The sequence below is a fragment of the Ursus arctos genome, unplaced genomic scaffold, assembly GCF_023065955.2.
Source record: "Ursus arctos isolate Adak ecotype North America unplaced genomic scaffold, UrsArc2.0 scaffold_2, whole genome shotgun sequence".
NCBI classification, from domain to species: domain Eukaryota; kingdom Metazoa; phylum Chordata; class Mammalia; order Carnivora; family Ursidae; genus Ursus; species Ursus arctos.
Genome location: NW_026622874.1, coordinates 55,130,811 through 55,158,111, shown reverse-complemented (window position 1 = coordinate 55,158,111; position 27,301 = coordinate 55,130,811). Strand labels below are relative to the sequence as shown.

At 40.6% G+C, this 27,301-nt stretch overlaps 1 long non-coding RNA gene across 4 annotated transcripts in view; it reads right to left on the bottom strand.

The window, feature by feature from the left end:
- Positions 1 to 224: 224 nt before the first annotated feature.
- Positions 225 to 27,301, bottom strand: part of LOC113268716 (uncharacterized) — a 54,037-nt gene continuing 26,960 nt past the window's right edge. The window contains exons 5-10 of one of the 4 annotated variants that reach the window (XR_008960518.1): positions 16,803 to 16,849; positions 6,162 to 6,325; positions 2,234 to 2,564; positions 1,940 to 2,062; positions 1,727 to 1,848; positions 225 to 1,045 (exon numbers count right to left, since the gene is read on the bottom strand). This is a non-coding gene — a long non-coding RNA (uncharacterized LOC113268716). Of the gene's footprint in view, positions 2,565 to 6,161; positions 6,326 to 11,210; positions 14,631 to 16,802; positions 16,850 to 27,301 lie in introns of those variants that run through there. The other 3 variants (XR_008960519.1, XR_008960517.1, XR_008960516.1) reach the window with 3 other exon arrangements.

Here is a 27,301-nt window from a genome sequence, read left to right as displayed (position 1 = left end):
AAAATCTGTATCAAGCCCTTTAAGATGTTCCTGTCTTTCATTCTAGCACAAGGCTGAATCTCCTTGGAGACAGGGATTACATATATGTATATGTTTTTTTGAATTACAGAACTGAGAACATTAATATAAAAGAAGAAAGCAATAAATGATGAATAAAGGAACAAGTAAATAATTCCTCTTCTTGAATTCTATCTTAAGGAAATCAATCAAAACCAACACATGGATTTTAACACAAAAACATTTATTGTACCCAAAATGACAAATGAATCCAGACACATTAGGTAAACTGGAATAATATTAGTAACCATTAAAAATAATATTTACCAACAATTTTACTAACATGGGAAATGCTTATGACACATGTGAAAGGAAAAATACAGGATAAAAATAGGTATTATGTCTATGTATATGAATATACAATATATATTTATACATTAGAGGAAAACACACAAAAATATTTATACTGGTCATTTCTCCATGTATGGATTTCGTTCATATTTACGTTTCTTACCTCCATATTTTCAATTTTCTAAACCCTGCATGTGCTGTTTTTAAAACCAGAACAACAACAAATAAACTCATTAAGAATAGTTGACAAAACAGCTGCTTTTCATAACATAGTGATTTGAGGGCCATTATAGCGAGAGACGGGTGTCCAGATCTCACTGGAGATGGACCAGGTAGGGTGCTATTTTCAGAATTGCCTCCAGGGACAAAGGGGTTCAAGGCAATGGATCCAAGTGGAAGAAATGTTCCTGAAGGCTGCATGAGATGTGCTCTGGGCTGGAGAATCCAAACTTGAGAAGAACTGAAGCTATCATGAAATATACAATAAAATAAGTCAAATCTGAAAGTCCAAGAATGGAAACAAAGAAGATGGAACCTTTTGGGGCGCCTGGGTAGCGCAGTCATTAAAGCGTCTGCCTTCGGCTCAGGGCGTGATCCTGGCGTTATGGGATCGAGCCCCACATAGGGCTCCTCCGCTATGAGCCTGCTTCTTCCTCTCCCGCTCCCCCTGCTGTGTTCCCTCTCTCGCTGGCTGTCTCTGTCAAATAAATAAATAAAATCTTTAAAAAAAAGAAGATGGAACCTTTTTGGCTCTGTAGTGGAGAAAGTTGTCACTTCTTAAAGAGGCCGTTCTCGTTTAAAGTGGAAATCCTCCCAAAACAAACTCAACTAAATGTTCCACATTGATCAGGTTGGAAATGATAGCCGGGAAGGCTGGTAGCGGTGGTGATGGTGCACGTTCCTTGTCTGAAGGAAGGAAGAGATTTATTCTCCCATGACTCAAAAAAAAAAAAAAAAAAAGACAAAGATGTGCTTGCTAGCTTTTTGTGTGTCTCTACCCTATGCCTTCTACTGATTTTCTTTTAGAATGGAGCATACTGACAGATTCGATCCAGAACATAAAGGGCTCCAAGAAGTCACAGGAGACTTGGAGCACAGGTGGCAGAACTGATTCCAAGATACAGGTGACAAATTTCAACTCAGAGCTGATGAAAAGGAACCTGGCCACCCTCATTGCACCTCCACACACAGACCACAGTATGGTTTTGGCTGAGAAGCACAGGCTTTTGCACAAGCTGATTCTCTAACCAGAACCTTCTATGCTCTCCTCTGAAGCTAGTTAATTCCTGCCCAAACTCCACACTCAGCTCCATGGTCACATCCCAGACCTTCCTGAGCAGGCTAGATGCATGGTGATGTGCTGTGCCACGGGCTTTACCTTCATAGAATTTGCCTCATTTGCAATATGTCTTTAGGATGACTTGATGAATGTCGGTCTCCTCTGCAGATTGAAATTCCATGGATTCCCGGTGCCTAGTACAGTGCCTAGAGCACAGAAATCTTGTAGCAGAAACAACAAAAGAATTTTCAATGAATGAATGAAGGTAGAGGAGAACCACTAAGCTTTCCCTGCAGGGCAGGAACGTGATACCTTCGTAAACCGGTCCCTAGAGCAGGGATGGCGGCAGATGGCCATCCTTGAGTAGCTGGCAGGCAGCAGCTGACAAAGCACTCTAACAGAAAGGAAGGGATCGAATGGTATAGGCATCCTGGACTACAAAGAAAAACAATCAAGTCACAAAAAAGTGCGTCCATGTAGCAATTCACCCCAATTCACCCCTTCGCAGGAACACACTACACAGGACCCAAGATCTCTGTGGCAGAGCCTCTCGTTCCTGTGATTACATGAATCTTGCCCTAATGGGAGATGGAAATGCAGACTTACCATTGACTGAATTTCACTGTCTTCTTATCATTCTCTGTCCTCTTCCCCTCTCCACACAGTGTCCTCGTACTTTTTCTGTTCTTTCGCAAAACCCTCAGTTCGAGGGCATCTCATTCTGTCAGATGAAGGAAGGGAACGTCTCGGAACCCTTGCATTATTGAGCAGGAGGCTCAAGGACCAAGCCCCGAAGTCCCCCGAGGTAGCAGATCCAGGCTACTTGTCAATTAGCTTGGCATCCGCCTCTCCCACCACGGCCGAACCCCGGCACGCAGATGTTTGTGTGGGCTTCAGTAGGGACTGTTCTTGAACTCTTATATTCTTGGTTTGGGTTCTTGAAAGAGAGGGAAAAGGGAAAGAAAAAAAAAGGAGAAGGAAAAGAAGAAGAAGAAACTAGTGAAATCAGCCAAATCATGTTTTGCCTTCAGTAACCTAAGCGGGTCCCTAAGGGCAGGAAATCATGGTGATAATGGTGGTGGTGGTGGTGGTGGTGGTGATGATATGGTGAGGAAGAGGAGGATGGGGGCAGGACTCAGAAGATAACAGGTATCCATCTATAGGATGTGCTATATCTTGTCTGCTTACCAGGAACTACAGGCAAAGCCTCAGTCAGACCCTGAGCGAGTGGAATTATCATGACAAATCTCTGATGAAAGTCTTGAAACTGTCCTGCTTGGAAAAACCACTACAGAGACTACGGTTCTGTCAATCCTGGGCTGGATCCATGTCATTCTGACTTTGGGGACATTTGTGCTCCCCTACAGCCCAGAACACAACCTCACTGAGAGGAGACCCTGCCGAAGGATGACTTCTAGGTCCCTCCTTTATAACTAGCAGCTGAACTTCTGGAGAACCACCTGTAAGAATCAATCCATTGGGACAAGCATCTGAGTTTCTACTACCCAGAAATAGGTTAAAAGTGAAGCCAACGTTGTTGGCAACTGTGGTGTTTTTACCCTATTATACGGTAAGCCTAAATCTAGCCTTTATAACCCTGCTCTTTGGAGACAAAAAATCCTAGCTGGTTGTGGTAGCCTAACTAGCTTAACTAGTACTTCTTTTTGCATCATCTCTGATGTCTAAAATCCTACGGACAATCCACAGGCATTGAAAGAAATATGGGACAAACCCACAGAGGCGATGGAATCCATGTCTTAACTCAAATCCATCCTGGGCTCCAAACTCACTCCCTTGAAAGGAAAAAGCTTTTCAGAATACAGAAAATTGGCTATTTACCCTCCAAATTTATTTTGTTTTTATTGACTTGACTATGGAAGCCAAAAAAAAAAAAAAAAAAAAAGGCGGAGGTGGCGGCAGGCCACCATCAAAAAGTTGAACTCTGTGGATCTGTGTTACACCAATTTGGGTCCCTTGCCTAATGTGCCAGTAGCAATGCAGAAAAACGGCCATAAAAGGAAAAATGAAAACATATTAAAACAAAAAAAAATCTCTTTGCAAGCAATCTCTTTACTTAGTAGAAAGCCACAACTTTATGACCTTTTTCAGCAGAGACAGAAGTGTATTTTTTAATTCTCTCATTCCTTTGGGGCATTAAAGACACACTATAAATCAGCGGGCTGTCAATCAGTCATGAAAAGCTTAAGAAACGATGACATAAATGACAAGAATATGATCTATAGCCATGTTTTTAAACCATAGACTAATTTTTAATTCTCCAAACTTCACGTAACAAAAAGCACTTTCTGAAAAACAAGGGAAGAGTTAACATCTTAGGGAGGAGAGGGAACACTTTGTGTTGGTTTCCAAGTCCCAGTCTCGTCCAAGCTGAATATTGCATACAAATCTGTATTTGTGAGACACCCTCATCTACCAGTTAATCAAAGCCCTGGAAATTCAAGGAAACCTGTGTTTATGGAAATCTGGCATTTCTGTAAAGTTTTGAATGAGGGCTAAATAGAGCAGTTCATCTCATTTTGAAACTAATGATTCCTGCCAAGTGGTTTTCCAAAGCTGGGTCTTCTGGCTCAGTCAGCATTTAGGAATTCATTTATGAGTTGGGTTAGTTGGAGACTCTGGAATTCAAATTTATGTCTGCAACTCACTCGTTTGCTCCTGATAGGTCTCTGAAAAGAGATTGTAATCAATTTACCAAACGCAGACTTCAGGAAATTTTCATATCCCGAAAAGAAGTTCTGGTTTGGAGCTTTGTCCACTTTCTGAATTAGCCCCTCCCCTTCACTGCACGCTAAGAGCGGAGTCCTGCCAGGAGCACGAGCATGCTTAGTTGTCTACGGTGCTTTCCCCAAAGCGCATCCCTCCATTCAGGGAGCCTCACTGGGTGCTGGAATTCACCTCCCTTGATAGACTTGCCAGTGCTTTATAAAATGCTAGAATGTATATGTGGTTTGTCACCTTGGACAGTTTCTGTGCTATCCATCTGTTTCTTGATGGAAGTAGCAAAAGCTCTGATAATTATTCATCTAATTTCTTTTCAAAGATTTATCTGTCCAGAAATGTTCCAGGAAATTAGAATATGGGTATGGGTTCAGTGTGTGTGTGTGTGTGTGTGTGTGTGTTGCCCTCAGTCTTACAAGCGCACACTTTCTCTCAAGGCAAGGGGCAAGCATTGAGCAACCTTTCAATGTAACCATAAATTTACTACTTTAAATTTTTTTTTCCTTTGAAGAAGTCATCAAATAAATTAGCAAAGTTGGAAATGTGCCTCTAGTTTGTGCTGGCTTTGGGTTTTAGGGAGTTACTTAATAAACAAAAGTCAATGAATTCAAACAGTAACAAAGTAATTTCAATGATTAATCAAGTGTTAAAACTAGTTTAACCTCTCCTGTTTTACAAACTCTATATCACCCTGACTAAACTAATAGAGGAATAAGACACCCATCTGGAAATCTCATCTGAAATATTAGATTGGGAATCTAAAATTCAGCCAAATAGTGTGGCTTGTAGGGATATCCTGTTGGATAATAAATTGCATTAATCTTACTTAAATTTTCCATCTAAATCATGTCCTGAAGCCATATTACTCTGAGGAAACTATGCCTTACTTTAAATGCATTGTGCTACTGAAAACGATATTAAAGGGGGAGGGAGGAAGAACTCATGTTTTTTTTCTCCTGACTGGTTTTTCCAACGTTAAAAAATTCATGTGAAACCTTCTGACTCTTCTGGAAGAACCAAGGCTGGCTCAAGTGGGCTCTGGCTCTTTACGGTCACCAGTAGGAAACAGTGTTAGTCACAGGGCACTTTAAGGAACTTTTCTCTAATGTATCTGTTTTTTTCCCCATCTGTGAGCCCCGAGCCTTGGTGGCTTATAGCAAGGGGGGGGGGTGGGCTGAGGAGGGGGGGAAGACATCCTTTTCTTAGCTTCTTTCTGACTTTCACATATAGAGAAACACAACCAGTGTCTCCGTTGGAGATTCCACTGTGGCCTTCTTATTCTTTTCGTTTTTTTAATAGAAAACATCTAAATCTGCTTAAATTTCTCAACTGTAATAAAAAAAAAAAGTTGCCAGGAGGGGAACAAAATCTCCTCGTGGCTTTCCTAGAGCTGCAGGAGGGGATCCTGCTGGCACGAAGGCCCCTCCCGGCTCCGCGCCCCTGTACCACCTACTATCCACGGTAAATGTTAAGTGAACTAAAAGGTGTTAGAATAATGTTGACTCAAAGTTAAACACACAGACAAACCCTCAGAAATGCTGAGTCGTCTCTGCTGGTTCAGAGCGTCTGCTCTATTCGCGTTCACAGCGAGAGCCCCCCATGGCCCCACGCTCTGGACAAAAGGCTGAGCAGAGAGAAGGACAGGGAGCCGTGGCAGGAACCATGCCACCCACTAGGAGCCCAGCCCTCCAGGGTGCTTGGCCTCTCTCTCCAGAGTGGCCCTCACAGTGCTGGCCAGGCCTGGCGTCACTTCCATCACCTGCAGACGAGGAAGAAGAGCCTGAGAGACACTCACCTGCCTGCCGGCATCCCTGGCCTCCCAGCGGTGGAGGGAGCCAGGAGAGCTAAGCTGCCAGGCCTCTGACAATCCAGCTGCTAGTGGGTGGAAGGAAAGACATTCATTTCCGGTCGTCTCGGAGAATGGATGCCACCGAGGCCCCTCGCCTCAGCCGGCCACACCTGAGGGAAGTCAGAGGCAGCGCCATGAACTCAGTCGTCAAAGCCAGAAATCTCACTGTCCCCCCTGACTCCTTCCTCTCCCTATTCCTCCGTGTCCTAACAATTCCAGCACCCTCAGAATTGGGAATGAACAATGCTTCTAGAGCCATCGGTCCTTTCCTTTCTCCCTGCTGTGCCCTGGCCAAGTCCACAGAGCCCCTCACCTAAGCAGTCTCTGAACGCCGAGAGCATCGCCCTCCTCCTCTCCTTCCTCTCACTACTGCCAGAACGATTGTTCTAAAGTCCCCCATGCTAGTGTCGCCTGCAAGCCCCCCACAGGCTCTCAGTACCCACAGGATAAGTTCCCATGATGGAAACACGGCTCCTGCCCTGGTCCCCGTTGTGTCCCCCCATCACCCACCCAGCTCCACTCAGACTTGAGGATCCAGTGGCTCAAACATAGCAAAAGCAACATGAGCAAATATCATGTGGTTTCGTGTGTCCTCATGGCCTGTCTTCGAACTGGTCCCTCTACCTGTAAGAACCTTCCCTGCCCCCTCGCCGCTCCCCACCACACACAGACCTCCTGATGGGAATCAGTCTTCTGCCTCTAACATTCACCTGTGCTCCCCCTCACTGTTCCCTCCTCCCCTGTCTCAAGGTCAAACTGGGTCCTATACCTCTGTGTTTCCACGGCCCCCTGGGCACACCTCTGGCCCAGCACGAAGCCCAGCATATTGAAGCAATCCATGTACAGCTGTCTCTGACTCAGGGCAGGACCGCTTCCCACCCCCCTTCGTCCTCCACCTAGCCCTGTGCTCTGCAAACGCACAATGAATGTTTGTTGAAGTGAGCCCGGATCCTGCTTCTGTTTTAGTGTCTTACCTAAAAGTCTTTGCTGTTTCAGACCGATTGCAATCACATTTTTTTTCCTGAGGGAATTTTAGCCGGCCTGCTTATCTAATGGTTTCATTTCCCTTCCATCTCCCAGAGCCCATTGCTCCTTCCTCCTTAACTTCCCGTATGACCCTACCCAGGCAAACTAGAACATACTCTCTACCCCTTTTTGTGGACCATAACTTCTAATACTTCTATTCATGAGCTCAAGGCATAGCTCCCTCAAAGTGTTCTCTGCAAACCTTGCTAACTCCCCCGCACCCCCACCCAGCCCGACTATTCCAACCCTCCTTGAGCTTCAGCTCTGTCTGCTCCTGTGCTTGCTTCTGGGCTCCTGCCATTTGAAGTCGTGAGCACCTTCAGGGGCTGGTTCTGTGATCTTAGACGGGTGCTGTGTGAGGGCAGAGACTGCGGGCCAGCTGAATGGCCTCAGGAAGCACGCCCGGAGGCACAGGCTCACCGCACAAGCGACTGGAGCTGACGCCAGAAAACACCGCACTGTTTTCAGTCACTGAAACTTCCTGGGTCTAGTGCGGCAAAGCTGTGTTAGATGTGAACGGTTTCAAGTAGAACTATTACAGACCACCAACAGAGAAGAAACCATCTGCTCAGCTATCACACAGTCCTGCCAGTGGAGGATTACTCAGAGCCTACTGTCCATTACTCTGTTTCAACAAGCTACTCTCATAACATTCTTTGAGGTTAGATGCTCCCACTGAAATGAATAATGGCATAGTTTATGGTAAAGGGTGAACTGAAAAAGAGTGGTGTCATTATTGCTGTAAGTACCCACAAAAGATGTTTATTATCATACACGGACACGGCCACAAACACACAGCTCATTGCTAATAAACTCATTTATTTCCACATAAAGTTGCACAATGTTGTGCAATCCAGCAGAGGGCTGAGAAATGTCAGCAATTCAGACTGAGACTATTTGTCAACAAAACCAATCCATTTCACCAGCTTCAGCAAACCATTGCTGCAAGAATTTTTTTTTCCATAAAAGCAAATGGTTACACACAACCTTAAATAGAAAGGATAGATGCTCACAACCACACAGACAAAGCAAACATTACAAGCAGAGGTGAGATTCAAGGGAAACTCGGAGGTTGTGAGGTAGAGAAAGAAGACGCCATTTTGTTGCCTGAGGTAGCCAGACCATCATTTTGTCTGTTATTATAAGAAAACAAATCAAAGAAAAAATGAAAGAGAAAAAAGTTGGGGAGAGTTCTCACTTATTACAAAGCTGGTTTTTTTTTTTTTAAGAAACCTATGACTTTTTTTTAATATCCTACACACATTTATTGTGGACTTACTATACATCAGACACTGTGCTAGGTTCTTGGCACATAAAAATAAATACAGCTGAGCTCAAAGACTAATGAGAGAAAGAAACACAGGCAGAGATCATGATAATACAAGATGACTGGTTATGATAGAGATAGGTCATTGGGAATTACAAGCTTAGAGGAGAGGCAATTCTAGTTTGCCTCTGGTAGACTTTTTACTCAAGCCACAGCCTGTCTGCCTCATTTGTTTTTCTTACAATAGTCCTTGTAGGTCTTGAAAGTAAATACCTGAAACTATTTGAGGGCAAAAAAACACATATGAAAAGCAAATAATTGTTACCATGACTCAAAGAGAAACAAGGTCATTCGGAGGAAAGAGACCATGAAATAAAGCCAGAGAAATTTGGGAAATGAGAACACCCCAGGGGCTGTCATTTCACTTGTGGTAATGAGAATTCAAGAATCGATATAGAGGGAGCTGTGTCAAACCTGACTGGAATGAGCTCTGTGACAAGAAATAGAAGCAGCCTCTCAACTTGATTCTCTCCCGTCCCCACCACTGTATTTTTTCCTTTTCAGCTCATCATGCCCCTTGCGATCACCTACTAGTCTCAGGGCTACTCACAAGGAAAGTTTTGCATTCCCTAGCCTTCCAGGGTTCACAATTATCTTAGGGAGATAACACCAAAAGGTGTAAGAATCAAGGTGACATGGAGGTGAGACCCCAGAAACTGAGAACCAGGAAGGACCATCCCTATCTAAAGCTGTTGGTGAGAACGAGGAGTTGCCTATTCCAAGAGAAGGAATAGCATGAACAAAAAGATTCCGAGTCCAAAATTAGCAAAGCTGAAAAAACTTTTAAAAAGTTGGAATTAAATCCATGAAAAGCAGAGTTCCAGTTGGGGACACAGTGGAACTTGCAGTTGCTAAGTCAGAAGGGGGTAGACAAAGAAGAGTCCAGAAAGCCAGCCATAGGACTTTGGGGAGGCAGAGCATCTCTGTCCCCACTTCGAGCAATAACCAGTCTGCAGAACTGACCAGACCAGCTGCGGAGGTAATCAAATCCCACATTCATATGCTTGAAATCTGGGTTTTGATCAAACCCAGTATTTCCCCCTAAGTAAAAAACATTTATTCCTATTAAATATCTTCCTATAAATGAGAAAGGAGATATCTAAAACCCAAGAAGAGACTCTTCAAGGTGCCAATCTGATTTTCACAATGTTTCTACTTCTTTCAGACATTTAAGGACTGGGTTTGAAGACCTTGTGAGCCACGTATTTTTAAGATACTCTGTCACTGGGCATAACTTTCCTCTTCTCAGATAGTACAGCACACTCTTGCACATTTTCCATTGCGTTGGTACCATATCCAGAATGGTGCAATATTGGAGCCGTGTGGAGACAATCGAGAAAGCTAGTTTCTTTTCCGTTCCCAGCTCTGCCACTGACCGGCCACAAGGCGTAGAAAAGTTCCCATCTCTCTGCATCAGGCTCCTTCTTTGCAAGTTGAAAGGGTTAAGCTAGTGATCCTTCTGTCTCTTTCAGAACTAAAATTCCATCACAAACGGTGCCATGGAAGATTGAACTAAATCTTCCTGGCCCGAAATTCTACTGCAGAGGTTACATTTTCATAAATCCTGCTATCAACATGTTTACTTGTCAAGTGTCTCATGGACATAAAATTAGAGCTCAGGCTGTGCCCTCAACAAATTTGGTCATTTAAGCTTCCCAGATGTTTAGATTCCAAATAAACAGTAGTAGGTAGTTTGAAAATGACAGCAGAAAGTCATCACTCGAGGGGAAGAAGCTAAGCTTCCTAAACCACAGGCTGGGGAGGGGAGCCCTCCAGATGCCTTGGGCAAGGCGGCCCCGGCTCAGCCTGCAGCAGTGTGAGGCTGCCGGAGCTCTGTGCGCCTAGCCACACAGCCCAGGGTGATCAGGGCTGGACGCCCCCTAAAGGAGGGTGATGAGCTCAAGATAAATGATCTGCTTTCCTGCCAGGAGCCATCGGCTTGCCCACCTCCTACTTACAGAATTCAAAGACATTCTTTTCAGTATTAAAAAGTTTAGGTCTTTGTAAATGAGCTGTCTCATTAAACAATTCGATGTTTAAAAGGACAAGGTAGAGAGTGAGCCTATTTTATAGGTTTCCCAGCTCAAGGAGATGAAAATCAGTTGTAGTTTTCAGGTTCTGGTCTGGACGTGTCTGTATGAGGGGAGTTTTTACTTTAGAGGACCAAAACAACCTACATATTTTTTAAATATACACATCTTAATAATCTAAAAGGCATTAAGAATCCTACTCTTCCCCGGTTCTCACAACAACCCTACGATGTAAGCAGGGACAATATTACTCCCATGTTAGAGATGAGACAATAGGATGAAAAATCTTTAGATTTTTTAAGATTTGGCTTGCTCCAGACTTCGCAGCCAGTAAACGTAAATGAGTGAGGCTTGACCCAAGTTTAATTTGCTGATGCCATTCCACACTGTTCTGTGCTTCTACACCTCGACTTTTGGTTCTCCTTTTGTATTGACTTTATAACGTAAATAATTCTACTGTCATTTATATTAAAATGATGTTACTAGGACAATTCCTCCCAAATTAATACACAAGCTTAATACACCCATAACCAAAATCCCAACAGAAAGTTTTTCGAAACATAATTAAAAAAAACATTTAAAAAAAAGAAAGTTTTTCAAATGTAGTTTCTATTTTTTAATTTTTTATTTAAATTCAATTTCATTAACATATAATATATTATGAGTTTCAGAGGTAGAGTTTGGTGATTCATCAGTTGCATATAACACCCAGTGCTCATTCCATCACGTGCTCTCCTTAACACCTGTCACCCTGTTCCCCATCCACCGTCCTCCTCCTGCCGCCCTCAGTTTGTTTCTCAGAGTTAAGAATCTCTTATGGTTTGTCTCCCTCTCTAATTTCATCTTATTTTATTTTTCATTCCCTTCCCCTATATTCATTGTTTTGTTTCTTAGATTCCACATACGAGTGAAATCATCTGGTATTTGTCTTTCTCTGACTGACTTATTTTGCTTAGCATAATACCTTCTAGTTCCACCCATGTCATTGCAAATGGCAAGATTTCTTTCTTTTTGATGGCTGAGTAATATTCCATTATATATATATACACACACACACACACCACATCTTCTCTATCCATTTATCTGTTGACGGACATCTGGGCTCTTTCCATAGTTTGGCTATTGTGGACATTGCTGCTATAAATACTGGGGTGCAGGTGCCCCTTTGAATCATCATGTTTGTATCCTTTGGATAAATCCCTAGTAGTGCAATTGCTAGGTCATAGGGTAGCACTATTTTTAACTTTTTGAGAAACCTCCGTACTGTTTTCCAGAGTGGCTGTACCAGCTTGCAAATATAGATTTTAAAAATCTATTTTAAAGTAATTTGGAAAAATAAACTAGTTAAGCCACTTAGTTTTAAAATGGGAGTGATGATGAGGCAACTAGTACTAGAAGTTATTAAAATGTTGTAAGAATTAAATAAGAATGGTACTGACACGAGATTAAACAAAAAGATGGAACAAAACCAATGTTTCAGAAACAGACCTTGCTATAAATAAATATTAAATACATGAAAGCCATAACATCACAAATTAGTGGAAGATGGAAGCAGTCTCTACAATTGATGTTAGGATGATTCCTTAGATATTAATCCTTAAATTATATTTATATAATTTACACTGACGTCAATATAATACAGTAAAAACTTAAATATTTAGAAAACTAAAAATCACAAAATCAAAAAAAAATGTTGACAAATATTTATCCAATCTGAATGGAGAAGAACTTGCTAAGTTTAAATTCAATGGGAGAAATTGCAGAAGGAAAGTATAAATAGAATATGAACACTTTCATTTCCGTATATCACAAGAACATACTAACCAATATTAAAAAAGTAAACTGGGGAAGATATATGCATCAACTATGAGACACAACATTAGATACTCTCACTAGATACAGGACCCAATCAAACCAATATAAAGTTCAACAGATGAGCAAAGGATATGAGCAGATAACTCATGGAAGAGGAAATGCAAATGAGTAATAAACACACCAACAATGATCAACCTCACTAGGGCTCTCAAGACAAATTAAGATGATATACCACGTTTCACCTGTCAAAAGAGTGAGGTTTTAGGAATTACAGTTCCTGATGCTGTGAGGAAGCATCTAAGGCTCCACACCGGGTATGCCAGGACCATGTCACTGCACAACAACTTGACTTTGTGTCTCCGAAGTCCTCCAGCTGTTCATATCCTTGACAAGGAATCTCACCTAATGAGATAATCAGACACATGACCAAAGATTTCTAGACAAGGACATCTCCTTCATAGTAAAAGGAAAATGTGAAAAACCACCCGAATGTCTGAAACTGTAGAATGTTTAGGAATATGATGTTTCCCACAGAATATGAACTATTGTGAACCTATTAAGAGGGTAACAAAGAGTTTTTTATTATCTGAGGAAATACTTTTAACATATTTACTGAAAAAAAATCAAGAAACAAAATCTCAATACAATTGAGTTCAACAAATTGTTTAAATGTCTCAAAGTATACAGAAAGGAACTATACACACACACACACACACACACACACACACACACACACACACACAATGTTATAGAAATGCTGTTGACCTGTCATCCGTAGGGCTTTTACTCTTGATTTTTTTTTTCCAAGAGGGCACATGAGATTATACTGATCCATCAATTCCCCATTACTCATTTCCCTTATGACATAATGAACAAATTGCCAGTAAAGGCAAGCCATAGCCATGCAACAGAACACAAAGTCCTGAACCTTTAACTTTAGTAGACTACTTTGATCAATCGATGTGAAGAAGGAATTTTAGTGATGGGATGACGTTCATTTCAATACCATGACAGTTCTAAATCAACGACCACAAAAGGTACACACTGGTCAATGGTTTGTGTTGAATGGATGAAAATTCATAATTTCATTTCCATCTTATTTCCAAATATCCAATTACATGGCCAAAAATTATGAACTAATTATGTTTCTACTGATCAACGGCAGATTACTCGTGGGATAATCTGTGTTGATCGTGGGAATGGAGACAGAGCACCGAACTAAATTAAAACATTCGGGTTTTTTTTTTTTATTACTCTAGTTGGTTAGAATTTCAGTTTATCGCCTGAATAAAAAATAAGTTAAACAATTTAGGTTTTTCTGGAAAGTTAGCTGAATTGTTCCATTTTCTTCTGGTACTGATATTACATATATGTATCTCCAAGGTATGTGACACATAAGGTCAGATAGGGTCAGGGGTGGGCTTGCGACAGCTGCGCCAATTCTGCTCACCTCTCTCCAACTTTGTGTTCAATGACATTACATCAAAAGCAGGAAATCAGCCACGAGGGAAGGTACACACCCAGAAATCACTACATGCCAAAAATCAAGGGCTTTCAGTCCAAAGAGGAGACTTACCATCACGCCATTGCATAGTAGGCATGTAAAAATATTTGTTATATGAACAAATGAGTTAATTAATACACTGAACATGTTTCTTTCTTGTCGTTAATAATAGATCCCTTAGGGGAAAAGGAAAACATCAGACAAAGGCTATTCCACTGACTAGCACTTTCAAGACAAGCTGCTATAAATAAAAAATTTGAGTTCTCTGAGGCAAAATTCAGGAACTATTAGAATCTAACTTCTTAATTTTTCATCTAACTGAGTGGACAAAACCATGTCCCTTTTGAATTTAGGTATCCAGGAAAGGAAGCCTAAAATGTTTATGGATCCAAACCAATGGCTTATATAATGGAAAAAATACACCACCCCTCTCCATATATATCTGTGATTGTATAACGCTTTCTCTCCATGGAGACTAAGCAAGAACCACAAATATTTATCACCTTTTCAAGGTTCTTAAGAGTCCTAAAATTTGATCTCAGAGAATGTTAGAATAGCATAAACTTTTTTTGCAAAAAAAATAAATCTCTGCCACATGATAGTTACTCAGTTTCCAGATGATTTGATGGCTAATCCCAGGGCAGTCTCCAACTAGTTTCCACCCCTGCAGTGTGATGAAGTTTTGGCAGTCATCATTGTACAGCAGGCTATAGCTTAATACAATTCATTATAAACCAAGCGTTATCAATCATTATCTAACAATCTGGTACTAAATTTTTTTAGGTTAGCTCTGAAATAAAACGAAAATTAAAAGTGATCATATCAAGTGATTCTGTAATATCTTGAGGCAGCAAAATTAAAGTTAAATAAGAAGTCCAAGCACTTTTAAAGATCTAGTATCACAATGAGACAGTAGACATAAAATAAGTCAACCAGCCATGATGCAGGTAGCCAATGGAGTTGGCTGAGCCTAGCTTCCTCAGTGTTCAGCGGGTACCTTCTAAAACACAGGGTGTAACAGTGTGCACTCCAAACAGTGTAAGCCACTTAGCTCTTTGGGTCTCAGATTCTATAAACTCAGGATCACTAACCTCTCTCCAACTTATAACAACAACAATTGTTCCCAATAAATTGAACACCTCCAATGGTGTCCAATAGAACGCTAAGCATTTATCATAAACTAATTTCTGTAGTGGTCATACATGGTAAATACTATTAGCTTAATTTTTATATGAAGATAAATAAAGTTCAGGGAAGTAAAACTATTTGCACCAGGTCACATAACCAAAAATTGTTGAAGCTATGATTCCTTTCTAGTACAGCTTGACTCTAAAGTCAAGACCATACAGCCTATAATTTATAGGGTCACTTTAAGGAATGAATAAAACCAAAACTGGGCATGCACTTTTAAAATTACGAATTGTTCCATAATGATTTTCAAAAATAAAACAACCTTTCTTAATTGCATAGAAAAAGATATTTGAGGGGGGTGCGGGAAAGGGATAGGCTGGTGATGGGTATTGGGGAGGGCACATATTATTGCATGGTACACTGGGTGTTATGCGCAAGTAATGAATCATGGAACTTTACATCAAAGACTGGGGATGTACTGTATGGTGACTAACATAATATAATAAAAAATTATTATTAAAAAAATTTTTAAAACCATTATAATGAATGAATGAATCCATTTGAATAAATTTATAAGAAATAAATAAAATGATTTTGATAAATATGTTCAATAAATTATTTAGGTATGAAATAAAACAACACTTATTCGATTAAAATGAAAGGGATAAGAGCCCTTGCTGGAGGGGCTTATGGGAAGGCAGGCCTCCTGGTCCATTCTGCAGAGCACAGTGACTTAGAATCTGTCTCTACACTAATCTCTACGGGCAAAATTATTAGAACTGTTTATCCCTTTCATGTACGACTGCTTCTTTTAGTAATGCATAAGGAAATAATTTAAAACAAAAAAATTTTGTGAATAACGGTATTTATATCTGTACATTTATAATAGGGAAAAACTGGGCACAACCCAATTGCCCTGTCTCAAGGACTGGTTTTGCAAAATATAAGGTAAAACAATGTAAGCACAGAAAAATTAAAGTAATAACTTCAAAAAAAAAAAGAAAAATATTTGTTATAGAACTAAGACATCCAGTTGTTTTCTCTGTATGACTCAATCAGCTTTCACTAGTTAATTTATTACTTGAATAAAAAATAAGTCACAGAATCTTAACTTTTTCTCATCTCAAACACAATAATATGATAAACTTTATTGACAATTCCTGTGCCTGGTAGAGTCTGTTTATGTTTAGTAAGCATTTACGAAGTGTTCACTGAATCTCAGAGTTATTTCTGAATTATTCTAATTTTTCTATTAGAACATTCAGCTCCAGTCAAATGGATTTGCAAGCAGAAGGATTAATAATTTGGGTCCATGTGGCTCACATTCCCCAGTACACTCGTGAGTTTAATTTTTTTTTTTAATTGTGACATCTTAGTACTGAAACTGCTTCCTCTCCTAAAAGCCTATATGTTAGAGATTTTACTTTGATGAATCTTAAAAATAGCAAGACAAAAGCTACCATTAACTGAGCACCTTCCTGCCAATAACACACAATAGGGAAAGGATAGTGTCTTCAATAACTGAATCTCCACATGCAGAAGAATGAAATTGGGCCCTTACCTCACACCATATGCAAAAATCTAATCAAAATGTATCAATGACTTAAATGTAAGACCTGAAACTATAAAACTACTGAAGAAAACATCAGGAAAGAGCTTCTTAACATTGGTCTGGGCAAGGATTTTTTTGGATATGACCCAAAAAACACAGGCAACAAAAGCAAAAATTTATAAATGAGTTACATCCAACTTACCAGTTCCTGCTCAACACAGGAAACAATCAACGGAGTGAAGAGATAACCTACAAAATGGGAGAAAATCTTTTTAAACCATGTATGTACTAAGAGGTTAATATCCAAAATACATAAGGAACTCAAACAACTCAATAGCAAGAAACAAATAACCCAATTGCAAAATGGACAAGGGAACTGAAAAAACACGTCTGAAAAGAAGATATACAAATGGCCAACAAGTACATGAAAAGGTGCTCAACATCAGTAATTATCAAGGGAATCCATATTGAAACAACAATGAAATATTACCTCACACTTGTTAGAATAGCTATTATCAAAAAGATTAGAGGTAAGTATTAAGGAGGATGTGGAGAAAAGAGAAACTTTGTACATGATTGGTGGGAATGTAAATTGTGACGGTCATTCTGGAGAACAGTATAGTGTTTCCTCAAAAAAAAAATGTACATATATATAGGACTACCATATGATCTAGCAATCTCACTTCTGGGTATATGTCCAAAGGAGATAAATTTAGGATCTCTAAGAGATATCTGCACCTTCATGTTCATTGCAGCCTTATTCATGACTATCAAAATATGGAAACAACCTAAGGGTCTATTGACTGATGAATAAAGAAAATGTCTCACACACACACACACACACACACACACACACACACACACACTAGAATATTACTCAGCCTTACAAAAGAAGGAAATCCTGACATTTACGACAACATGGAGGAATCTGAAGGACATTATGCTAAGTGAAACAAGGCAGACACAGAAAAGCAAATACTGCACGATTTTATTCATATGAGGAAGGTAAAAAAGTTGAACTCACAGAAGCAGAGAGTAGAATGGTGGTTGCCAAGAGATAGGAGGCAAGGGAAGTGGAAATATGTTGATCAAAGGGTCCAAAGTTTCAGTTATGCAAATGAATGAGTTCTGAAGATCTAATACATAGCATGGTGATAGTTAATAGTTCTTTATGGTGTACTCAAAATTTACTGAGAGTAAACCTTAATTATTCTCACACAAAAATGGCTACGTTAATTAGCTGGATTGTGGTAATCACTTCACAGTGTGCACGTATATCATGGCATCACATCGTACACCTTAAATATGTACATTTTTACTTGTCAATTATACCTCAATAAGTCTAGAAAAAATAATTAAGCACCTCCTATGGACCATTCACAGTGGTATGAATTTTTTTTTAAAGATTTTATTTATTTATTTGACAGAGAGAGACAGCCAGAGAGAGAGAGGGAACACAAGCAGGGGGAGTGGGAGAGGAAGAAGCAGGCTCACAGCAGAGGAGCCTGATGTGGGGCTCAATCTCAGAACGCCGGGATCACACCCTGAGCCAAAGGCAGATGCTTAACGACTGAGCCACCCAGGCGCCCCCACAGTGGTATGATTTTTACATATATTTTGACTAATCCTATAACAACCCTTTATGATCAAAATTATTAAACGGTAATTATTGGGAAGCATTGAAAATCAAAGCATTCTAATGTATCAGCACAACAACAGAGCTGGGAAGTACAGGTGTACTAAAACTGACGAATCAGCCGAAATGGAAGAAAAGGCTGAAAAAGTACCACATCCATAGAACAAATTCCCTCTCACGCTGCCACCATGTTTCAAAGCCCAGCTGACTACAAATACACAGGTTTTCTCCATCCCCCATCCCCTGCCCCCAATGTGCTGAATTTTGGTGCATTTTATCTGACTGCTTTTCACATATAACAGGAACAAACAAACAACAAACCTTCCATGAGGCTTACATTTATTTGAAGAATTGGGTGAATTGTGAATCTTGAGGAGGTTATAATTCCCCCTTGAAATAACTGGAAAGAAACCCTTACATTCCAAAATCAAGGCTCGAAAACCCAAGGCTGAAGACCGAAGTCCAATTATTTGTAAGAGGAAACGTAGTTCTCAAACAGTTCCTAAAATTGTCTCGTTGGTTGACTCTCCCTCTGCTCAGTGGCTCCTGGGGTTCCTTATTTATTAGAGTGACCAAACACAAGTATATCTCCTCTGACCATCATGTCTTTCTTTGCTTTCAAGAGAGAGAGACAGAGAGAGAAGGGGGAATTTTTCATCACTTTGGGTAACATCAAGATGCCCAACCCTGGGCGCCTGGGTGGCACAGTCGTTAAGCGTCTGCCTTCGGCTCAGGGCGTGATCCCGGTGTTATGGGATCGAGCCCCACATCAGGCTCCTCCGCTGTGAGCCTGTTTCTTCCTCTCCCACTCCCCCTGCTTGTGTTCCCTCTCTCGCTGGCTGTCTCTCTCTCTGTCGAATAAATAAATAAAATCTTTAAAAAAAAAAAAAAAGATGCCCAACCCTAACTGGACCTCAGCACCTTCAGTGTGTTGATGGCAGCAAAAACAGAGAGAAAGATTGCAGCTGAGTTTGAAGTACCATATGGAATTTAATGTGGCTACAGTGGAAAAAGTTGTGTTTTGACTTGCAAAACGAGAAAATGTGATATAGCAATATTAGGGGAAATAATGAACATGAGCTGTGCCGAGGCATGAAATTTGTATACAAAATCACAGCTCACCAAAACCAACCGAGGGTAATATCTACTCACTTTCTCTCCTTTAGCCACAATAATTTCATAGCTTCAATCACCTTTAACGAAGTTGCAGCCCTAATAAATGTCACATCCCAAAGTTTGGAAACCTAAAAGCTATGCTAAGTCCCAGCAGTTAAAACAACAAATATCCACAACTCAATCACTCAAACTCCAAGGGACCTTATAAACCAACCCAATTCTACTCTCTCGAGCCAATGATATCACTTGTTAGACTTGCCTAATAAATTACTTGGTCAAATTTCATCTCCACGTGCACAATATTATTTGGCTCCTCATACATTCTGATTTCTGTACTTAAAGCAATTCATTAATTAGACATTGTCATATCTACACAATCAGGGTTACGCTTGCCATCCTCATTTTTCATATAAAGAAACGAAAGAGCTAAGATTTCTTGGCAGTAATGCATTAGACAGAAGACAGGTTACATCCTGTGGGTTGTGCCCTGTGCTTGGCTTTGCTATTACGCTAAAGATCTCTTATTCCTATGCAGATTTTCTGCTTTTTTTTATGTATTTTTAATGCTGAAAAAGAAATCATAAAAATCAGTGGGACAGAGTTTCACAAAGGGAATGGTGAATGGTGCAAATACAGTGAAGGGATCAATGCTTGAAAACTGAAACATTCTCATGAGATTTGGCAGGCTGGAAGTCATTGGTGGTTTGGATAAGAGTCAGGGAGGGAGACGGGGCAAATGGCAGCAGCTAGAGCAGTGATTGAGATGAAAGACAGTGAATATAGATTACTGTCTCTAGAAGCACAGCTGTAAAGGAAAAAAAATGAATAGTTTGTGTTCATTGGCACCTTGATTATACTAATCCTCCACGCTCAAAAACGAGTCTTTTTTGCTATCTCTGCTCCCTCCTCACTACACTGCAATCGCCAACTTGCTGAGATTTTTCCAAAATACATCCTATAAAATTAACAAATTTCTCTCGATTTCCGCTGCTACATCTTAATCCAGACCCGAATACGAGGAGCTTCCTAACTTTTGGGGCCAGCATTCCACACGCTCTGCGATCCGCGACCTTGCTACCTCATCAGATTTATCTTGAGGGCCCCATCTGAGTCTTCTGATCCAGCCAAGCTCTCCACCAAAATTGCTCTGCATTTCCCCACATCCTTGCCTTTGTTTTTGCCCCAATCTCCGCCTGTCAAACGCTTCACCATCCTTCAAGATCCATTTCAAGTATCATCTTCCCCGTGAAGCTGCCCTGCCCTCCCCAACCAGAGATGAACTTTCCAGTCTTCTGGCTCCTTAGACCAACATGTCACTCATCATTCATCTTAAGGCTTCTTAAGTTCCTTCGTAACAGGGCCATGTCTTGTACTTAGCTCTTATAAACACCTGAACTTGAGCGGTCTCTTTGTAGTGTATAAAAAGTTACTACTGCAGGTTTTTAGGATGGTGTTTCTTGTTTGCACCTATATGACAGGGATAGCTGAAAATGTGGCTTCTGTTTTTGGCCAACAGTTATCCATCTTACACATGGCTCCTGATTATAGAGATTAGGATGTCTCAGAGAGGAAACAACCGCCTTCCCAAGACTCCAAAGAGAACAGACTCCCGCAAACAAACTGTTTTCCTCACTTGAATGCACAGTAACAACAAATCGAGTTAAAAAATCAGCCGGGTGGCAAAGGGCAGTGGTCATTTGAAGCAATAATATGATCAGGTCTCAGTTAATGTTTTAGTTAATAAAACATTATGCAAGAAACTGTGTGTATGGTTCTTAGCAGAAATAATGTATTGGCATCATTTAAATTAATTGTCCCAAATGCACTCAATTTAATCAACTTGTATTGCTTGCATACCTTGTGCCCAACACTATATTTGATGCCATTTTTCTTCTACTTTTTAAAAAATTTCCAAGGAATGCTAATGCAGCCTCAAAATGTGGGCTGCAAAACCTAGTTCCACGAGGCTTGGCTTCAGGTCAGGCGCCCCTGACCTGAGACCTGCCTCTTCTAACTCATGGTCGTTTTAGTTCTCCCTCCGTGCTTCCCTTTCCCCTTCCACTTGCTGGGATGTGGAGAAAAGAGACAAAATAATTCCATTGGTAAACATAAATCAAGTATCCGCTACATGTAAAAATAGGTGTACAAATACTGTATTTGGAAGCAATCTGCAATAATCACAGTAAGTATGTCTCCAATAAATCAACAAAAACAGGAACATTTTGCAATATGGTATATGGTAGGAGAGAGAACTGGAATGCACATAAAATACAGAAGAAAGAAGAACTATTGATCTTTGAAGCCTACTATTTAGTCTATATAGAGAGAGAGAGATAGGATGTCTCAGAGAGGAAACAACTGCCTTCCCAAGACTCCAAAGAGAACAGACTCCTGCAAACAAACTGTTTTCCTCACTTGAATGCACAGTAACAACAAATCAAGTTAAAAAATCAGCCGGGTGGCAAAGGGCAGTGGTCATTTGAAGCAATAATATGATCAGGTCTCAGTTAATGTTTTAGTTAATAAAACATTATATATATATATATAAAGAACCTGAAAATAATTTCTAGACCACAAGCTGTTCCTTGTTAACTCTCATAAAACAATGACTGCCCTCCAAAACCAAGCTAATAACCCGGAAAGCTTTAAAAAATATATAGATTCCTTTGAGAAGTCAAGCTCATGGCTACTTTTTTTACTGTTTACTTTCTACTTCTTGATCTGGGTGTTGTCTGCAAGGGAAGACTCATGATGCAAATATTCAAGTTGTCACAGTTTGTGCATATTTCTATATGTACATTGTACTTCAATAAAATGTGTTTTAAGTGTGGCTTCCTTAGTCCCATCAATAGAAGGCAGCCATGAATCTGCATTTAAATATCTTCCCAGATGATTCTAATGACCAGACATTCTTGGATGGTCTTCCCCACCAAGGTCCTGGCAAAATGATGCATGGACAACAACTTCGTTTGGGGGATAAGTGATGAAGGTCTTTAGTGGAAGTGGAGGAAAAGTGTCACCTGATAACAGCGATGTCTTGGAGTCTTAGTCCATCAGTCAAAGAGGTGAGTTGAAATTGGGGAAGATTGGAGCCAGAGAGACAAGAGACTAAGCTGTTTTTATAATACAGGTGTGAGATGACAAGGGCTGAAATTAAGCTAGTGACTGTGGAAACAGGAAAGAAGGGCTGGTCGGAGAGACATTGCGGGCACATAATAAATTCCAGAGGATATATTGGCAGATGCCAAAAGACAAGGTTTCCCAGAATTAAATCCCAATGCTCATAAACTCTGGTATGTTCCTTTATCCCACAGTTGTGTGTGTATGTGTGTGTGGCGGGGGGGGGGGGGGTATTCGGTGTGCCTGAAGCTTCACCCTAAAGGATCAAAGCCTAATCACCACATAAACAAACATACACCCACATAAACACAAAACTGTCTCTGTTAACTGAGAAGTGTTGAAGATGTTCTTTCAACTTAGTAACTTTCACACTTCTTAGGTAGAGTCCAAAATACTAGCCATCTAATTCTGGAATCTTTATTCCAAGTTGAGATAAGATACCCTATTTCAATCAGGAGCTCATTAAATCAAAGGAAGTAAGACTTTCTATGCTCTTTTCTGAAAAACTGATGTAGAGAGACTCTATAAAAGCTTCCCCACTACACCTCGTTCCTTACACACAGATTATATCACCTACCATTCTGGGGGCCTCTCCCAAGAAGTTAGGACACTGTGCCCAGACATGCAGTGGTTTAGTGAAGTGAACAGACGTCTTAGAAGATGAGACCACTAGACATATTTCCACCAGAAAGCCAAGCCAAGCTTTCCAATGAGACCTCCAGAGGCAGGCCGCTGGCTGGGTATTCACCCACCATGCCACCTACAATAGCCCTAATAGGGTTTCTTCCCATAAAGGAGTGTGTTCATTGGCTCTCAGTCATGTTCGTTGAAGAAAAATCATGCTGCTCAAGTAATGGAAGTAATTCTGTAGTCAATTCAATAAATACAAAGATATAAGAGTAGGGGCGCCTGGGTGGCACAGTGGTTAAAGCGTCTGCCTTCGGCTCAGGGCGTGATCCCGGCATTCTGGGATCGAGCCCCACATCAGGCTCTTCCGCTATGAGCCTGTTTCTTCCTCTCCCACTCCCCTTGCTTGTGTTCCCTCTCTCGCTGGCTGTCTCTATCTCTGTCAAATAAATAAATAAAATCTTTAAAAAAAAAAAGATATAAGAGTAGATCAGAATCCACCTTAAGAGAAATGGTTTCAGAAAGCAAATGGAGTCATGGAAGTCTTGATAAACAATGGGGAGGGGAAACCAACTGCATCTTTTTCTGAACTTTGACGAGAAATAACCTTTACCGTTACCATCATGAAAATTTAAATGTAGAATTTGATGCGTTCTCTTGTCCTTTTACAAACCATATAAGTAATATTTATGAGCCAAATCTGCCAAACAAAATATTTCATTCTTAAAGCTAAAGGCTTATGGGTGTGAATGTTTTGTGACTTGGGCTTATGTGTGAATGTGTATGTGTGTGTGTGTGTCTATATCTGTGGTATTGTTTGTTCAGCAAACTGCCTTGGGGCAGATACTAGTTCCCTGTTCACCTGACTTTGATTTTTTTAAGTAGAAAGAAACAATTATAGTAAACCACTTGGCCCAGCAATGAACAATATTACATAAACATTATTACATTGAATAAAATTATGTTAACTAAAAATCAAATGCAACTATGAGGAAGGGGGTAGCAAATATTTAATATTTATACTTAATAGCAAATAAATAATTCATGTCTGAAAGCGAATCTGTTGGACTTTTCCATCAAGCCCAGGAAACACCAAAGCCAAATGCACACAGTACCAGTCCCTATAAGTAAGCCATTTCCTTCTCTTACTCACTGGAAGCTCTAGCCATGGAAAGAGTTTGAAACCACAATAGGCAAGGATAAGGGGAAGATGCACAAGATAGAGAAATCGAGAAAAAGCCTACCAGAGTCTCTACTTGCTACTGCAGAATGACTGGGCAACCATGGCATTTGGCAAGGTACAGGACAGGCTTGACCAGGTAGTGAGATAACTGGACAGCATAGGTGTTTCTTGTTTGTACCCTCTAGAGTTGTGATCCATTGGTCTGTTGGCATGAAAGTGCCCTGAGCACAAAAACAGAAAAAAGAGAGGACACGAGAGGGGCATGTCTTGCCAAGGATCCTCTGCACCCTGCCTCCATTGATGGCCATGGAACAGAACCAATCTAACCATACCATAGGGAATGGAATCCAGGGCTGCCATGTCATTAGGCTTTGGGCTCTTTCTTATGATCTGTGGAACACATGGACAGATGCAGTCCTACTCAAACTCTCTGAGAAAGGGAAGCTACCCAACTTTTCTACTTGACTTTAGACGAGGAGAAGGAGGGAAAGTGGACCAGAGCCTTCATCACTGGTACAGTGGAGGCTGCAGAAATGAAGTGATGAAACCTCCCCCACTTCCCAAAATACCCACCTCTACCATCTGGATGCTGAGGATCGGGAAAGTGGTGCTTCCTTTTTAAAAATCTGCATGAAAAGAACTGCACCTTGAGGAAGGGAGAACTGAACTATCCTTGAATGGTGTGATGGTTCATTTTATGTGTCAATGTGGTGAGACCATAGTGCCCAGTTACTTGGCCAAATATCTGTCTAGGTGTTGTCGTACAGGTATATCTTAGATCTGATTAACATTTAAATCAGTAAACTTCAAGTAAAGCAGATTACCCTCCATAACATGGGTGAGCCTCATCCAGCAATTCAAGGCAATTAAGGTCCGTCCGAAGCTCCCAGAAGAGGAGGGCATACTTCCTCCAGATTTCCTCCAGACCCAAGACTGCAACTGATCAGCTCTCCTCTGGGCCTCCACCTGCCAGCCTGCTTTTCACATTTCAGACTTGCCAGCCCCAACAATCACATGAGTCAATTCTTCCAAAGAAATTTCTCTGTCCCTCTCTGTCTCTTTGTCTGTCTCTCTCTCTTTCTCTCCCTCTCTCTATATACACAATATTTTATTTTATATAAATACATACTTTGTTTATTACTATTTATATGCACATACATTTTGTAAATATATCATTAACATGATTTATATATGTTTTTACATATGTAAGTGAAGAATTTATATATAACTATACATCCCATAGGATGTACATATACATGTATGTCCCATTGGTTCTACTTCTTTGAAGAACCCTGGCTAATACACCTGGCGTTGTATTGACATCAGCCTCTGAAGGAGACATCTGACCTCATGCCATTGGTATAATCCTACATACTAAATCCTGGGAAGAAAATTTATTATACGAGTTCCAAAGGCCCCGATGTTTATCATCAAAATTCAAGAACACTGAATGTAGAAAGGAGCAATGAAGCAGCGCCCGTGGCAACCTGAGGATGATTACATCTGTGATTCCTCAGAGGTCAGCTTTGCTCCCAGGGCAGGTCCAGTTTCACAAGGTTTACCTCAGTGTGACCGAGAATTCATTTCAAAAATCTCTCCTTCCAGGAAAGTGAGTTTTTTGTATACTTTTTCACCCACAAGAATGTTAGCTGAGCTTGTTTTTCCTCCAACCTCAGGATTTTCTATTGCTCACCTTTTAAAAAGAACTTTTTTGAGTACAACCATAAAAAAGAGAGAAGAGAAAAGCTGTGGGCCACTTATGGTCATTTGAGAGCAACACTGAGCTCTCAATCCTATCCATGCCCATCAGTTTTTCCCTCCTCAAACCCCCTTTTACCACCAATGATTCTCATCTGTTCTTCCTGTGAGAACCTATTCCAGACCATCATGGGAGATTTGCCCAGCGTCATCAGCCCATGGCATTCTATTCCTTCTCGATGGATTAGAAACAGCCCCTTTTTGCACTAGATAGAGTACTGCTTGTATAACTACTGATCTATTTTTAAATTGGGTTGATTTTTAAATTAGCTGATTATTAAAATTTTTAAATAATTTTTCACTGCAAAATACATTAAAAATGCAAAGAAGTAAATAAAACTTACCATAACCATGCCACTTTTTTAAAATGATACCAAACATAGAGGTGCCTGGGTGGCTCCGTTGGCTAAGTGGTGGACTCTTGATTTTGGCTCAGGTCATGATCTCAAGGTCGTGAGAAAGAACCCTGCATCAGGTTTCCAGCCGGGCAGGGAACATGCTTAAGATTCTCTCTCTCCCCCTCTCCCTCTGCCCTTCCTCCCATCTCTCTCTTAAAAAATTTAAAAATAAAGTAAAATAAAAATGATACTAGACATAAAAAGGCTCCTTCAGGAGACACCTTTGTTTATTATTTAGAGTATATGCTTCATTTTCTACACTACTTGTAACTTTATGTTAGGGTTTTATCATACACCTTACCTCTCAACTCAACTGTATGGTTTTTGAGGGGGGAGACGATGGCGTGTAACCACGATGCTCCACATCGTTTTACAGTGACCTCATTAGCTAGTAGCTGCTCAAACAACAAAACGAAACACCTCAGGTTGAATGAAAGTAGTCAGTGTTCTTAGTTCACATATTTCTCCCTCATTCAGATCTAATCTTTCAATAGTTGGACTTAAGCTCATGGGCAGATTATTGCAGATAGGTTAGTTGTGTTGTAAATCAAACAATTCTTTCTCACAAACAACAGGCTTCCATTATTGGCCCAACTATCAGCCGAGTCTCCAGTTCGGAAGAGATCCCTTCGTTGCCATGGAGATCACTACTGATATGTTATTCTTCATGGAACTCTCAAGTGAAATGAAGCCAAAGTGTATGTCAAAATAATGTCCACATTCTCTTCCTGCCCCATGTCTGAGCAGCCTCCTCCTAGCCCTTCGGAGCTGCTGGCTGTCTTCCCCTTGACAGAGCAGCGATCCCATCCTCCCCAGGGAGCTTCTCGCCAAGCCCTGGATGTGTGGGATAGATCCAGAAGGCA